At 40.8% G+C, this 14,953-nt stretch overlaps 1 protein-coding gene across 4 annotated transcripts in view; it reads left to right on the plus strand.

Moving 5' to 3' along the window:
* The window catches only part of LOC132378352 (copine-4), a 347,486-nt gene that overhangs the window by 1,930 nt on the left and 330,603 nt on the right, over positions 1-14,953 (plus strand). The window contains exon 1 of one of the 4 annotated variants that reach the window (XM_059945195.1): positions 7,459-7,554. The exons of 2 other annotated variants lie outside the window; for them this stretch is intronic. The gene's annotated coding sequence lies outside the window, so the exon portion shown is untranslated. Of the gene's footprint in view, positions 1-7,458; positions 7,631-14,953 lie in introns of those variants that run through there. One more of the 4 variants, XM_059945193.1, reaches the window with a different exon arrangement.

Here is a 14,953-nt window from a genome sequence, read left to right on the forward strand (position 1 = left end):
AAATGCAGTCAATAGAATCTGGTGATTGGCTTGGGGGTGGGTGGGTGTTGGCCGTGTCTGATAAATGGTAAAATGTGGAAAGATGGTAAAGTGCCAGACCAAGGATTTGAAATCAAAAATTTGATGGAACTTTGATAACAATTGGTATAATACAAACTATGTGAAAGCATTATGGTGAAGTGTTCCTTATCAAAATGTGACTTGATATGTTATGATCCTGTCATCATTAGAGTCAAATGTACTAGAAATAAAATAATTCAATTATTGTATATTTGTATACTGATGTGAATGGAAATGTGTGTCCGTGTGAGTGTAGTTGATTTTGTGATGGTCAGTTAAGTAAATGAATTGAAAGCTTGTGTCCTTTTCCGTTTAGCTTGGCAGTTATCACTGATAATTTGGTAATACTCTTCATATCAGTAGGAGCTCAGTAGACAGCATTTTTACCGTGAAGTCACCGTTCTGAGTTCAAGTTCCACTCCAATGTCTTTGCAATAAGAATTTGAGCTGATGTCCCAGTGTTGAAGGTGCTGAACTGATAGTGTGCTCTCTTTAGAATGAGATGCTATTTTCTAAGGTGAACACAAAAAAATGCCATGGCCAATTATTAAAGAAGATCAGTGGAGCCACCACTAGTGTCTCAGCCATTATTCAACTTTCAACCAGGATGATTAGAAACTAATATCCGACATATTGCAATTTGTCAGAGCTTCTCAGGTTAATTTACATAATTTCTTACCTTATCAGCTATCAAACGCATTTCATTTGAAGTAAAGTGGGAGATAAAAGGGAGGTAAAAGCACTATAGAAATACAATTTTTCATTTTTTTGGTATAAACATTATGATTAGTACTTTAACATCAGCATAGTTAAACACTGAGTTTTGTGACCTTTAAAAGTTAGGGATTGAGTTATCTAACCGCACCATTGCCATGGTGCCAGTTGTAAATGATGCATATTCCAATTAGTAGAGAAAGGAAGCAATGGGTCAAATCTTGCCAGAGCAAAGCATCTTACAGTGTGACTGATGAGACACTCCTTGCACAATTTGGTTTCAGGTCTGGCACTATAAGTGCCAACTGGCATGATTGGGATGCAGGGCTGCTGGCAATCTGGGATGAACCAGCTTATGCCATACGATTTCTTTACTGAGAAAGGAATGGGATGATTTGGAGTTAAAACAAAGAAAAATGTGGCAAAATAAACACAAGATTAAAAAATTGGCCTTTAGGTTTAACAGCAAATGGCAACTTGCATGAATGAACTTGAACAATTTAAACTGTTCCCCTTCTGGTTCAGTGAGATTCAGCAGTATTTCACAAATAATCACTACATCAACTAATCAGCCAAGATCATTTTGATGGGCAGGGCGTTCAGAGGAGTGAATGACTAATCCTGCTATTTGTATTTAGATTTCTGCAGAAAGCCCAGTCTTTCTGTGGTGAATGTACAATTCACTTATCCTTAAAGAGTTTCAACGTTGACTTGATTTAGCAAGTGAATTTCAGCACTAGGTAAACTGAACAGCTACCTGTTCTCTTAAACTTGCTTTTCTTGACCCCTCCTTTCCCTTAACTTGCTAAATTTGTATGTTAAAAGCAACCCATGTTGTGATTTCCCCCCCCCCTGCCAGAAATGGCTTGGTTTTGGCTGGTTTTTGGCTTGGCATGATTCGCAGTTAGCAGGTATGCATTCAGTGTTTTTCTTGACAAGTATTTCTTTGCCATTTCCAGATCTGGCTTGCACATTTCAAGTGGCAATTCCTCTTTTGGAGCACATTTTGTTTCTGCTTTCTGTCACTTCTTCCCTGTGTATGTTACTTGCTTCAACCCAGTCTGTTCAGCCAGGAGAGTGGAGATATCCCAACAAGATTGCAGCCACTAATAATCTTATCCTACAGTTCTCCATCTGTCCAACATACCTTTAGGAATGTCATGAAAATTAAGATGCAAGACTATTACCCTAATGATTCAGATCAGTGCCAGTCTGTTAGGACTGTGTACTGTATCTTAGAGATGGAGTTTCTGGGATTCTTTCTTTGTTGGTGATGATCCTTCTTACGTCAGGTGTGGCGTATCTGAATCAGGCAGTTTTGAACTTAAGTCCCACTCCAAAGAAGTGCACAAGAATGTAAGCATTACTGAATGAGTATCAATGGTATAATGTTCTTTAGTTTAAATATTAAATCCACTGCTTCAGGTGGAGTTAAAAGATTCCATGGCACTGGAAGTTTATAAGATTATGAGGGATAGAGTAGATTAGCCCATAGTGTTTAACTCCCTAATGCTAGAGAGCATTGATTTAAGGTAAGACTGGTTAACCTCAAAGGAGATGTGCGAGGCAAGTTTTTGTTTACATCCAGAGAGAGTTGGGTACCTGGAATGCACTGCCTGGGGCAGTAGTGGGGGCAAATATAATAGAGGCATTTAAGAGGCTTTTAGATAGGAAAATGAATGTGAAAAGAATGGATCAAAATGGACATTGTGTAGGTAGGTTTAGTTTAGTTAGGTATTTAATTATTTGCTTAATTAATTTGGCAAAACATTGTGGGCTGAAGGGCCTATTCCTGAGCTGTGTACTCTTCTATGCTTACTATTTTCAATCAAAAAGGGGAGTTATTTCCAATGTCTGCTGCAATAATTCAAAGTAAATTTTATCATCAAAGTACATGTATGTCACCATATACACCCCGAGATTCATTTTCTTGCAGGCATTCACAGTAAATACAAAGAAACATAATGACATCAAAACAGACAAACAAACAAGGTGCAAAAGACAACAAACTGCAAATGCAAAAAAAATAAACAAACACTAAATATTGAACACGAGATTAAGAGTCTTTGAAAGTGCGTCCATAGGTTGTGGGAACAATTCAATGTTGGGATGAGTGAAATTCTGTGAAGTTATTCTCCTGGTTCAAGAACCAAATGGTTGAGAGGTAATAACTGTTCCTGAACCTGGTGGTGGGGGTCCTTGATGATGGATGCCGCTTTCCTGCGACAGCACTCCGTGTCGATGTTCTCAATGGTTGGGAGGGCTTTACCATGATGGACGGGGCTGTATCCACAAATTTTTGTAGAGGTTTCCATTCAAGTGCATTGGTATTTCCATACCTGGCTGTGATGCAACCAGTCAATACACTTCCCACCACACAGAAGTTTGTCAAAGTTTTAGAGTACATGCCAAATCTTTGCAAACTTCTAAGGAAGTGGAGTCACTACTGTGCTCTCTTTGTAATGTCACTTGCGTGCTGGACACAATTCAGATCCTCTGAAATAATAACGCTGAGAAATTTGTAGTTACAGACCCTCTCCAACTCAAATCCCCTGATTAGGTTTGGCTCATGGACCTCCGGTTTCCTTCTCTTCCAGTCAATAATCAGCTCCTTGGTCTTGTTGAGTGAGAGGTTCTTGTTCTGGTACCACTCAGCTAGGTTTTCCGTCTCCCTCCTATATGGTGATTTGTCAGCACCTTCGATTCAGCTGTGGTGTTGTCAGCAAACTTAAATATGGCATTAGAGCTATACTTAGTCTCACAGTCATAAGTATAAAGACAGCAAAGCAAGGGGCTAAGTACACAGCCTTGTTGTGCACTTATGCTGATGGAAGTTGTGGGGGTGATGTTGCCAATCCAAACTGACTGGGGTCTGTGAGTGAGGAAAATGAGGATCTGGTTGCCCAAGAATGTATTGCGGCCTCGGTCTTGGAACTTTTGGATTGGTTTTGAGGGGATGATAGTATTGAATGCTGAGCTTCAGTCAATGAAGAGCATCATGATTATGCATGTATGATGTTGTATGCATCTTCCTTTAATCAAAATTGTGAAACAAAATAGATGGTCAACTTACAGATGTCGATGGGAGATGGATATGTGCAAAATTGCATGGTTACCAAAATTCCAACAATCCACTAAAGTCTATCTCAGTGGTTGTAAAGCCCTTTGAGATTTCACTGCACAAATCCATTTGATTGTTCTGATGCTTTTAAGAACACTGTGTATAGAAGATAAGCAATTTAGGTAGACAACAGCAGAGGGGCATAGCAAGGACATTCTTTTTGGAGAAATTTATTTAATTATAACTGTGAGAAATGGTTAGAGATGTTAGACATTGAGTGGAAAGGAATTAACAATGCAGCAAAGTAGGTGGAATAACTCAATTTGTCTGTGTCCAAAACCAGAAAATAGCAGGAGATTATGGTGAAACTGAGGGGCAGAATCATTACTTTTCTGCTTTCAAAATCTTAAATCATTTTCCTTTCAGATGTTATTTCACATTGCATTTAATTTTTGAAATTCCCCATAATTATTATAATAATTATAATATTATTATTAAAGGTATGATTCTTTAGTTCTTATAGCATAGTTGCGATTTTAATATTGAAGATATTCCACTCTACATCTTGCCACAAACAATGAATTGCATTAAGGAATAAAATATAACTTTTCACTTTGTCTTTCACAGTAGACTTAACATACATTTTAAAAAGCAGCCTGCTTTACGAATCTTCTTTAACCTAGGGCTGCCAAACCATGCTGACAGAATCGTTTTGTCCAGCCTGCCTTAGTGATAGGTGAGCCAACTATGTTCCCTGTTCCCTTGCAAGTGCATTTGTAAAACTGGCTGCTGATTAGTGAGTGCAGGATCCCACTGCCAAGAAATGCAAGCTCCGCCTACAGAAAGGTTCTGGCTGTTTAAACCACGCCTAGACCTAACAGCTATCAGAACTGCCAAAAGATCTGTGAATGTTTATGATAGAAACATTGAAAAACATTCAGAAACAATTATCAATGTTAAAGCATACTATTAAAGCATCTATATAAAAATTAAAGAATTAAACATAATTAAAACACTCAAATGATTATAACATTTAATTCAACAATTAATTTAACTCAATTCAAAAAGTGTCGATGACATGAAAATTATTTATCTTACTTGAAAACATTAATTTCCATTGAGAAGAATGGAGCTGTCAAACCTGGTGCCAGGTCTAACCTGCAGCAGGCTTGGGGCCCAGATTTCACTTGTGTAACTGCTGGGAAGCTGTTGCATCTTGGCGGTGGACTCTGGGAGAAATCCTGCCCTGGAACACAACTGGAGTGCTGGACAGCGGGGATCTTGTGTAAGTTTCAGGATCTCTGCGTACATCTGCGTGACCCTTGGAAGTGAGTCACATACTTGGTCTGGCTATCACTGCAAAAAGAAAAATTCCATCCCATTGATTTGGTCCACTCACTATATTGGATCAGTTTGTCTGAATTACTGCATGGAAACTTGCCACTACTCCTTTGCATCTACTTTTTTTTTTGGACTACAGAATTTTGATTCTTGATATTGCATTGCATTTTGTTTTTGAATCAAAAACTTTATGGTGGCATTTGGTGTTCATGATTAAAATGAGAGTTCCTGCTTAGAGTGATTTGATAAAAATCAATTGGTAACTGATAGCAGTTCAAAAGATAAACACCAAGAGATGATTTTCTGGAGATTGTACTGGACCAGATGGAGAAAATTCAAACCTACAGGATCTGTATCTTTATTATTTATTTATGACGAGATACAGCATGGAACAGGCCCTTCTGGCCCAATGAGCCTCACCAGCCAGCAACCTATCTATTTAACACAGGCCTAATCACAGGACAATTTACAATGACCAGTTCACCTACCAACTGGTGCATCTGGTGTCTGTGGAAGGAAACTGGAGCACCTGGTGGAAACCCACGGGGAGAACATACAAACTCCTTATAGATGGTGCTGGAATTGAACTCTGAACACCAGGAGCACGCTGAGCTGCAATAGCATTGTGCCAACCGGGGTGCCCACATCTGAATGTGCAAAATGCAGATTTGCTGGTGGATTCCTGGCAGCAACTTAGGCATTTGTCAAACCAACTTGAGCATTCTACCAGTGTACAAAAGACAACAAACTGTGCAAATACAAAAATAAAGAAAACATAATAAATAATTAAACAATACATCTTGAGAACATGAGATGAAAAGTCCTTGAAAGTGTGTTCATAGGGAGCAGTTCAGAGGTAGGGCAAGTGAAGTTGGGGTGAAGTTATCCCCTTTGTTGCAAGGGCTTGATGGTTGAGAGGTACTAACTGTTCCTGAACCTGGTGGTGTGAGTGCTGAGGCTCCTGTACCTTCTTCCTGATGGAAGTGCAAGAAGAGAGTGTGTCCTGGGTGGTGAGGGTCCTTGATGTTGGATGTTGCTTTCCTGCGACAGTGTTTCCTGGGCTCAGTGGTGGGGAGGGTTTTACTTGTGATGAGGATGTTGTCAAGACTAGCAGGCCTGAATTAGAAGGAGAGGTAGGATAGACTGGATCTTTATTTCTTGGAGCATAGGAGAATGAGGGACGGTACTTAAAATAATGGGAGGGAGAGATAAGGAGTATAGTAACAGTCTTTCCCCAGGGTAAGGGAGTGCAAAACTTTATTTAGGGTGAAAGCAGAAAGATTTAAAAGGGATATAGAGTCAATTTTTTCATGAAGAGGGTGATGAGTACATAGAAATAAAGAAGTGGCTGAGGTAAGTATAATAGTATCATTTAAGAAACACTTGGTTAGGGACATGGAGGGGTGGGGCTTGGTGGGATATGGGTCAAACGAGGAAGTTGGGACAAGTCAGGTGGGGGTACTTTTGTTGGAAGGGACGATCGGCCTGCATCCATGCGGTACCCCATGACGAAGTATGATTAACTATCTACTCTGAGGTAATGCAAATATGAGAAAAGATATAATGCAGTGGCATGGAACTGTAATGCTGTTAGAGCACCAGTGACCTCCAGCTGGGGTTTAATACCCTCTGCTGTCGGTAAGGAGTTTGGACGTTTTCTTACAACTGTGTGGGTTTTCTCCAGCTGCGCTGGTTTCCTCCCATAATCCAGAGACGTACGAGTTAGGGTTACTAAGGGGCATGTTATGTTGGAACTGTGAATATGGCCGTATGTGCGAGCTGCCCTCAGCACGTCTTGAACTTTGCGTTGCTTGTTGAGAAAGCAATGCATTTCACTGTATGTTTCGATGCACGTGACAACTAATGCTACCCTTTTTCTTTAAAATTGTGTTATTGCACTAATTCTGAGGCCTACTGTCCTCCGGTAATACTTGGGTGTAAAGTGGGGCAGCAGCTTTGGGGAAAAGTAGCCCCCGCATAGGGACTCTGTTGCCTACCCACTGCCTGCATTTGCAGCTATTTAGTCGATATTACAGTTGAAGCTGAAAGCCATAAGACCAGCTGTGATCAATGCCAAAGCCCCGTAGTTGGCTTGCTCCAGCCAAATCTGTTTTTATTCTAAATATTAATAGAATTATTTCTGATTCTGTGATATAAATGTTTCTGTTGCAGTATAACACAACAGTCGGTTAATTAGTACTACTCAAGGACACTTAGGGGTGGTTAATAAATGCTGGCCGTCCCAGTGAAGCTCACATCTCATAAAAAATATTAGAAAAAACAATTCATTAACAATGCTGGTGGAAGCTCCTGGAATCCAAGGCACATTTTAACAGCAAAACACACAAAAGGCTGGAACTCAGCTGGTCAGGCAGCAGGTATGGAATGAGTAAATAGTCAATGTTTCGGTTTGAGATGCTCCATCAGGACTGGGAGAGAAGTCAGAGCAAAAAGGTGGGGGGATTTTATTTGTATTTTTACCCTGTTAATCAGAAATCAGTTGCATACTGTCTTTGTGATACATTCTGCTTAAAATGATCAAAACAATTAATGTTTTCGGTTAGGAATAGATAACTACTGGTAAAACTGGCAGTAGATTTGATCACTTCACTTTTTGGCTACTGGCTCCTAGTGATAAAAGGAGTAGGAAATCTCGAGTTTGCTTCATGTTCCTGAATTAGTTAGCAAGGGAGAATCCTGGTAGGCATTTCCCTCCTGTTCCCTCCTGAGTGAGCAGTTAGCCAGATACTAGTTAGGCAATGATGCTTGCTGCATAGTTAATAATACATTTGAGAATTCTTGTCAGCAATAATGCAGGCTAGCAATCGATCTTTTGGAAGGGAGGAAATAAGCAAAATGAAAGAATCGTAGATCTGTAATGATACAAGAGACCTTGAGACCTTTCAGCTCAATATGTCTAAGTCGGATGATGAATATATTATACAGCTTAATCGCATTTTCTAGTTTGTGGTCTGTAACCTTGTTGGTTAATTCACACCAAGAAGAAAAAGACTGCAGATGCTAGGATCTGGAGCCAAAATCAAACTGCTGGAAGGACTCAGCAGGTCAGGCAGCATTTGTGAAGGCAAAGGAATAGTCGATGACTTCAGCTGAACAATTTTCACAGCACATCTGCTACAAATATCTGAGAAAGACAGGAGTTATGTTTCTGGCTGGAAGTTTCAAAGCCACCTGCCCAGAGGATTTTCAAAGTGGTGACCACATTGGGTGGCATCATGAAGAAAGGCACCTTCAGAAAAGGGAGGGAAGAAGTAGAGCTGGCAGACTAATATAGCAAATCTAGTAGCTGCCACTGCCATTACTGTGCCAACGACCAGTTTGTACGTTCTCTCCCTGACTGCACTGGTTTCCTATGGGTGTTCTGGTTTCCTCCCACATTCCAAAGAGATTGACCATAAGATATATATTAGCAGAATTTTGTCATTTGTCCCATCGAGTCTGCTCCACTATTTCATCATGGCTGATCCATTTCCCTCTCAGCCCCATTCTCCTGCCTCCTCGCTGCATCTATTCATGCCCTGACTAATCAAGCATCCTTCACCTCTGTATGAATTGGTAAATTAGCTGGTCACATGTAACTGAGTGCCACAGGCTCACTGGGCCGGAAGGGCCTGTTACTGTGCTGTATTTCTAAACAAATAAAGTACATTTACTTCTGTGTTAGAATCTTGCCTGATATAATATGGGTATTTATTTACCTCAGGGATGGCTCAGTTATTCAATCTCTTAAACTGCATTTATTAAATTGGTTCAGATCTGAATGTTGATTTCAAAACTTTCTTTTTTATTCCCCTTGAACATAACATTCTCTTGGTTTTGCTGTAACGGATGTCGCTAAGCTTTAACTTTCTATATGATTGAAAATTTTGACAGTTGCCTGGTTCACTAGGGGCAGAATAATTCATTAGCTTTGAACTTGTCTGGAAAATCTGGTGCTGGGCATTCTGACCTTGAATCACAGTACATTTACAACGTGGTCTGTATGATCAGAAACAATAACAAGTTGTACAGTGGCTCTTTATGCACCTTCAAGTGTCAGTCAGATCTCAGTGAGTGGTACCCTTGTACTTTAGTTGGAAAGTTCTGCGTTTCAAGTCTCTCTTCAGGGATCTGAGCAAACAGAACTAAAACTGACGAGGACTGAGATTTTCTCCCTGTCTTCACCAAGCAGATTTCAAAGTTCTAAGTAAATTTATTATTAAAGTATGTATATGTCACCATATGAGATGAGTGAGATTCATTTTCTTGCAGGCATTCACAGTAGAACAAAGAATCAATGAAAAACTACATATAAAGACTGACAAATAATCAATGTGTAAAAGAAGGGAAATACAAATAATAATAATAATAAATCGGTAAATAAATAATACTGAGAACATGAGTTGTAGTGTCCTTGAAAGTGAGCCCATAGGTTGTGGAATCAGAGAGTGAAGTTGTCTTTGCTGGTTCAGGAGCCTGATGGTAGCATGCTCCTGAACCTGGTAGTGTGGGACCTAACGGTGATCTCTGTGTTATTTTGAAGAATGTAGGAAGGTTCCCTCTAGTATCCCCCTATGAATCGAATTGGAAAATGCATTACCTGGTCATTGGGATGTTATTGTCTGTGGGCCTTTACAGGGCAACAGTTGGATCCTGTGTTTCTTCAATTACAGCAATTGCTACACCAAAATACTCCACTGGCTGCAGCGCACTTTGAGACGAACTGGAAAGGGCTACCAATATGCAGTTTCTAATGCGGCAAAAGGTCCTGCGGCTCTGTACAAGCAAGCAGCATTGTCAAGGGAAATTTGCTGTCACAAAATGAGTTATTGGTGAAGACGAGCAAATGCCGGTCAAGGAAATGGATTTTAAGAAGCTTCTTAAAGAGGGAGAAGCAGGGAAATCAAAAGGGTTATCATCATATGCAATAATAGATTGTGATGAACCACCTGATCTCCACATAAGATTGGGATCTAAGATCATTAAAATTAACCAGCCTGAATTATGAAGAGCTATTCTGAGCAACATAAAAGTAATAAGTATGAAGATCATGATTAATTACAGTGTCTCCTATTATTTTCTTGATCAAATCAAATGCAAATGTGATAAGATTTGAAATGTAATTTTTTTTATCAGTAATGATGATAAAGGTACAATCCTGAGAGAGTTTGACATTTCCAATGAGTGTTCATAATCTCGGGCTGAGGGAGTTTGTGATTAATTGTGATTACTTATTAATTTATATTAAGCCGGCTCTGATAACATTGCACCTTAGGTTCAGAAGAAGGGATGGAGAACTGATGGTAGATGGCAGGTTATTAATCCAGACCTTGACATTTGTTGAATGAATTTAGCCCTTATCCCACTAGATTCAAACTCATCATCAATCACTTTGGTACCGACCACTGATTGTTTGTTTTAATGAAGTAAATGCAATTTTTCTACACGTGATCCTGAATAGATGTAGCATATGAGTAACAGAGAGCCAAGGATTAGTCTGTTATATTTCCTCAGCATCCAGATCAAGTGTGCAATGACTTCAAAGATCGGTGTTATTTACATAAGATAGAGTACAGACTGCTGATTTTCATTTTCAAGTTTTAGACTGTACAAGTTTCTTTGATATTTTCCTCAGTTTCACCTTGTGTATTCTTTCTCCAGTATCTGTCTTGATTTGCTTTTAATGAACTCACATAAATCATCATTTTACTTCAGAATCTAGTGAGTCACTGTCTGTGATGTCAAACATAACACTCAGGAGCAGCAATTGGGGTTCAATTCCTGCCACTGCGTGTAAGGAGTATGTACGTTCTCCCCCTGACCGTGTGTGTTCCCTCCAGGTGTTTTGATTTCCTCCTGCATTCCAAAGCCATACAGGTTAGGGTTAATAAGTTGTGGGCTACATTGGTACTGGAAGCATGGCGATTCTTGTGGCTGCACCCAATACACCCATGGACTGTGTAGATCTTTGACTCAATGGACACATTTCACTATGATGTGCATGTGACAAATACACCTGTACACCCGCTCATTAATGCAAATATTTAATTAGCCAATCACCAGGCAGCATCTTAATTCATAAAAACGTGCAGACAGATTGAAGAGGGTCACTTGCTGTTCAGACCAAACATCGAAATGGATAAGAAATGTGATCTAAGTGACTTTGAATGTGGAATGATTGTTGGTGCCAGACGGGGTGGTTTGAGAATCTCAGATACTGCTGAACTCCCAGGATTTTCACACACAACAGTCTCTAGAGCTAACAGAATGGTGCGAGAAACAAAAAAAAAATCCAGGGAGTGGTGGTTCTGTGGGCAAAAATGCCTTGTTAATGAGGGAGGTCAGAGGGTGATGGCCAGACTGGTTGAACTGATTTGACTTTATTTCTTCCATCCTTCACATACATGAGGAGTAAAAATCTTGACGTTACATCTCCATCAAATGTACAATGTGCAATCATAGTAATTTATAATAAATAGAACAGTTGATGTAATATAGAGCACACTCAAGTCAGGGTGAGTTCACCATTCTGATGGCCTGGTGGGTGAAGCTGTCCTGGAGCCTGTTGGTCCTGGGTTTTATGCTGCGGTACCGCTTCCCAGATGGCAGCAGCTGTAATAGATTGTGGTTGGGGTGACTCGAGTCCCCAATGATCCTATGGGCCCTTTTTAAACACATGACTTTGTAAATGTCCTGATTCATGGGAAGTTCACATCTACAGATACGCTGGGCTGTCCGCACCACTCCCTGCAGAGTCCTGCGATTATGGGAGGTATGGTTCCCAAACCAGGCAGTGATGCAGCCAGTCAGGATGCTCTCAATTGTGCCCCTGTAGAAATTTCTTAGGATTTGGGGGCCCATACCAAACTTCCTCAACCGTCTGAGGTGAAAGAGATGCTGTTGTGCCTTTTTCACCACATAGCTGATGTGTACAGACCACGTGAGGTCCTCGGTGATGTGGATGCCGAGGAATTTTAAGCTGTTTACCCTCTCAACCACAGATGTCAATAGGGGTTGGCCCATCTCCATTCCTCCTGTAAACCACAACCAGCTCCTTTGTTTTGGCGACGTTGAGGGAGAGGTTGTTTTCTTGTGTCATAGAGATGACTTCTTCCCTGTAGGGCACCTCGTTATCAGAATCAGAATCAGACTTTAATCGCCAAGTACCTGTGCACATACAAGGAATTTACTTCTGGCAGATGTTGTCTCTCTGCTCATAACAATAATAATGATAAATATAAATGAAAATATAGATTATACATACAAGTAGAGCAATCCAAGTAATAGTTAGCCGACAGTTAACTGGCAGTTAACTGTGTAGCAAAGTGACCGCAGTAGGGAAAAAACTTCTCCAGTGCCTATTAGTCTTAGTCTGGAGGGATCTGAAGCGCCTACCAGACGGAAGCAGTTCAAACAGTCCGTGCGCAGGATGGGAGGAGTCCTTTATGATGTTCCCGCCCTCTTCTTCAACCTGGAAGAGTACAGGTCCACAATAGAGGGCAGGGAGGCTCCAATGATGCGCTCGGCAGTCCTCACTGTGCGCTGTAGTCTGGTTCTATCCTGCTTGGTGGCGGCTCCAAACCACACAGTGATGGAGGTGCACAGGACAGACTCAATGACTGCAGTGTAAAACTGCAGCAGCAATTCCTGAGGCAGACCATATTTCCTCAAGAGCCGCAAGAAGTACATCCGCTGCTGGGCCTTCTTCAGGATGGAGCTGATGTTCTGCTCCCACTTCAGATCCTGAGAGATGGTGGTTCCCAGGAACCTGAAGTTCTCCACGGTGGACACAGGACTGCTGAGGACTGTGAGGGGGGACATAACGGGGGGATGTCTCCTGAAATCCACTGTCATCTCCTTTGTCTTGAGCATGTTCAGCTCCAGATTGTTCCGACTGCACCAGAGCGCCAGTTGCAATAAGGCCAATCAAGCTGACAGGAAGGTGACAGTAACTCAAATAACTATGCATTATAATAGTGTTGTGCTGAAGATGATCTCTGGATGCACAGCATGTCGAGCATTGAAGTGGACGGGCTACAACAGCAGAAGATCACAAATATACGCTCAGTGGCCAGTTTGTAAGGTACAGGAGGTATCCAATAAAGTGGCGACTGAGCGTATTAGCCTTCCTGCTTACACTGTTCTGTGCCTGCTGATACATGCAAATGGTGACTCAGTAAGTAGCTCTCTTGACTTTGAATCAGGTGTTTTATTGGTTTAAATGCAACCACAGAACCTTAAACACAAAAATTAAAGCTGGTACTCTGAGTATTTAGGAGCACTGTACAGTTGGAGGTCATATTTTTGAGGTAAAATATTAAGCCAAGCACCCTGCATGGCCGACATACAGCTGGCAATCATCAGCTGCGTAATACAGTGGATATGGCTGTGCTTGTAGGTCAACTGTCTAGTGTAAGTGGACGGCAGGATTAGGGTGGGGTGGGTGCAAGGGGTGGGCGGAGGGTTTGTGAAAAAGATGGTCTGTGTGAGAGAGTAGCTTGCAGGGTAATACATCAGGGAGTGGAAATGCTTGGAAGAGCAAGAAGTTAATGTATCGGGTTGATGAGCTTTCTTTTGATGAATGTTGTCAACCTGAAATGCTAACTCTTTTTCTCTTTTCTCAGATGGTGCCTGATTTGCTGAATGTTTCTAGCATTTTTCATTATGGCATTGACTGAAGCCTCCCAACCCATCACATTTTCTACATGTGCATTGTTTCTGAGAGCTGTTTTCAAATGTGTTATGGAGTCATAGTCATAGAAAAGTACAGTACAGAAACAGGCCTTTTAGCCCATGTAGAATTGTTGAGCCACTTAAATTGCCTACTCCCATCAACCTGCACCGGGACCACAAACCTCCATACTCCTTCCATCCATGTACCCATCTGAATTTCTCTTAAATGTTGAAATTGACCTTGTATGCACCACTTGCACTGGCAGCTCGTTTCACAAATCTGAGTGAAGAAGTTTCCCCTCGTGTTCCCCTTAAACTTTTCACCTTTCACCTCTTAACCTTTGACTTCTAGTTGTAGTCCCACACAACTTCAGTGAAAAAAGCCTGCTTGCATTTATCCTATCTATAATTTTGTACACCTCTATCGAATTTCCCCTCAATCTTCTATATTCCAAGGAATCAAGTCCTAACCTATTCAATCTTTCCTGCAGGTAGTTGACTAATACTGCACAATTAGGCCTCAACAATGTCTTATACAACTTCAACATAACATCCCAGCTCCTGCACTCATACTTTGATTTATGAAGGCCAATATGCAAAAAGTTTTATTTATGATCCTATTAACCCTATTTATTTATGACCCTATTAAGTGATGCCACTTTCAATGGATTATGAATCTGTATTCACAGATCCCTTTGGTCTGTGGCACTCCTCATGTGTCATGAAATTTATTGTTTTGCAGCAGCAATACATAAAATTGCTTTAGGTTAAAATAAGAATATATAAAATGTGGAAATGTGCAATATATAAAATGTGCAAAAAGAAAGCAAAAGAGTGAGGCTGTATTCATGGGTCATTCAGGAATCTGTTGGTAGAGTGGAGAAAGCTGTTCCTAAAGCATTGAGTGTGTGTCTTCAGGCTTCTGTACCTCCCTGATGGTAGTAATGAGAAGAGGGCATGTCCCTGATAATGGGTATTGTTTATGATGGATACCTCCATTGCAAGAGGTTTAGTCGGAGCAGGACAATCTGATGCAGTTGGACCAATTCCATCCAAAACAGTCAACCAGGATTACACCACCATGCCAGAAAGACAAAACAAAGA

The sequence above is a fragment of the Hypanus sabinus genome, chromosome 20 (assembly GCF_030144855.1).
Source record: "Hypanus sabinus isolate sHypSab1 chromosome 20, sHypSab1.hap1, whole genome shotgun sequence".
In the NCBI taxonomy this organism is placed as follows: domain Eukaryota; kingdom Metazoa; phylum Chordata; class Chondrichthyes; order Myliobatiformes; family Dasyatidae; genus Hypanus; species Hypanus sabinus.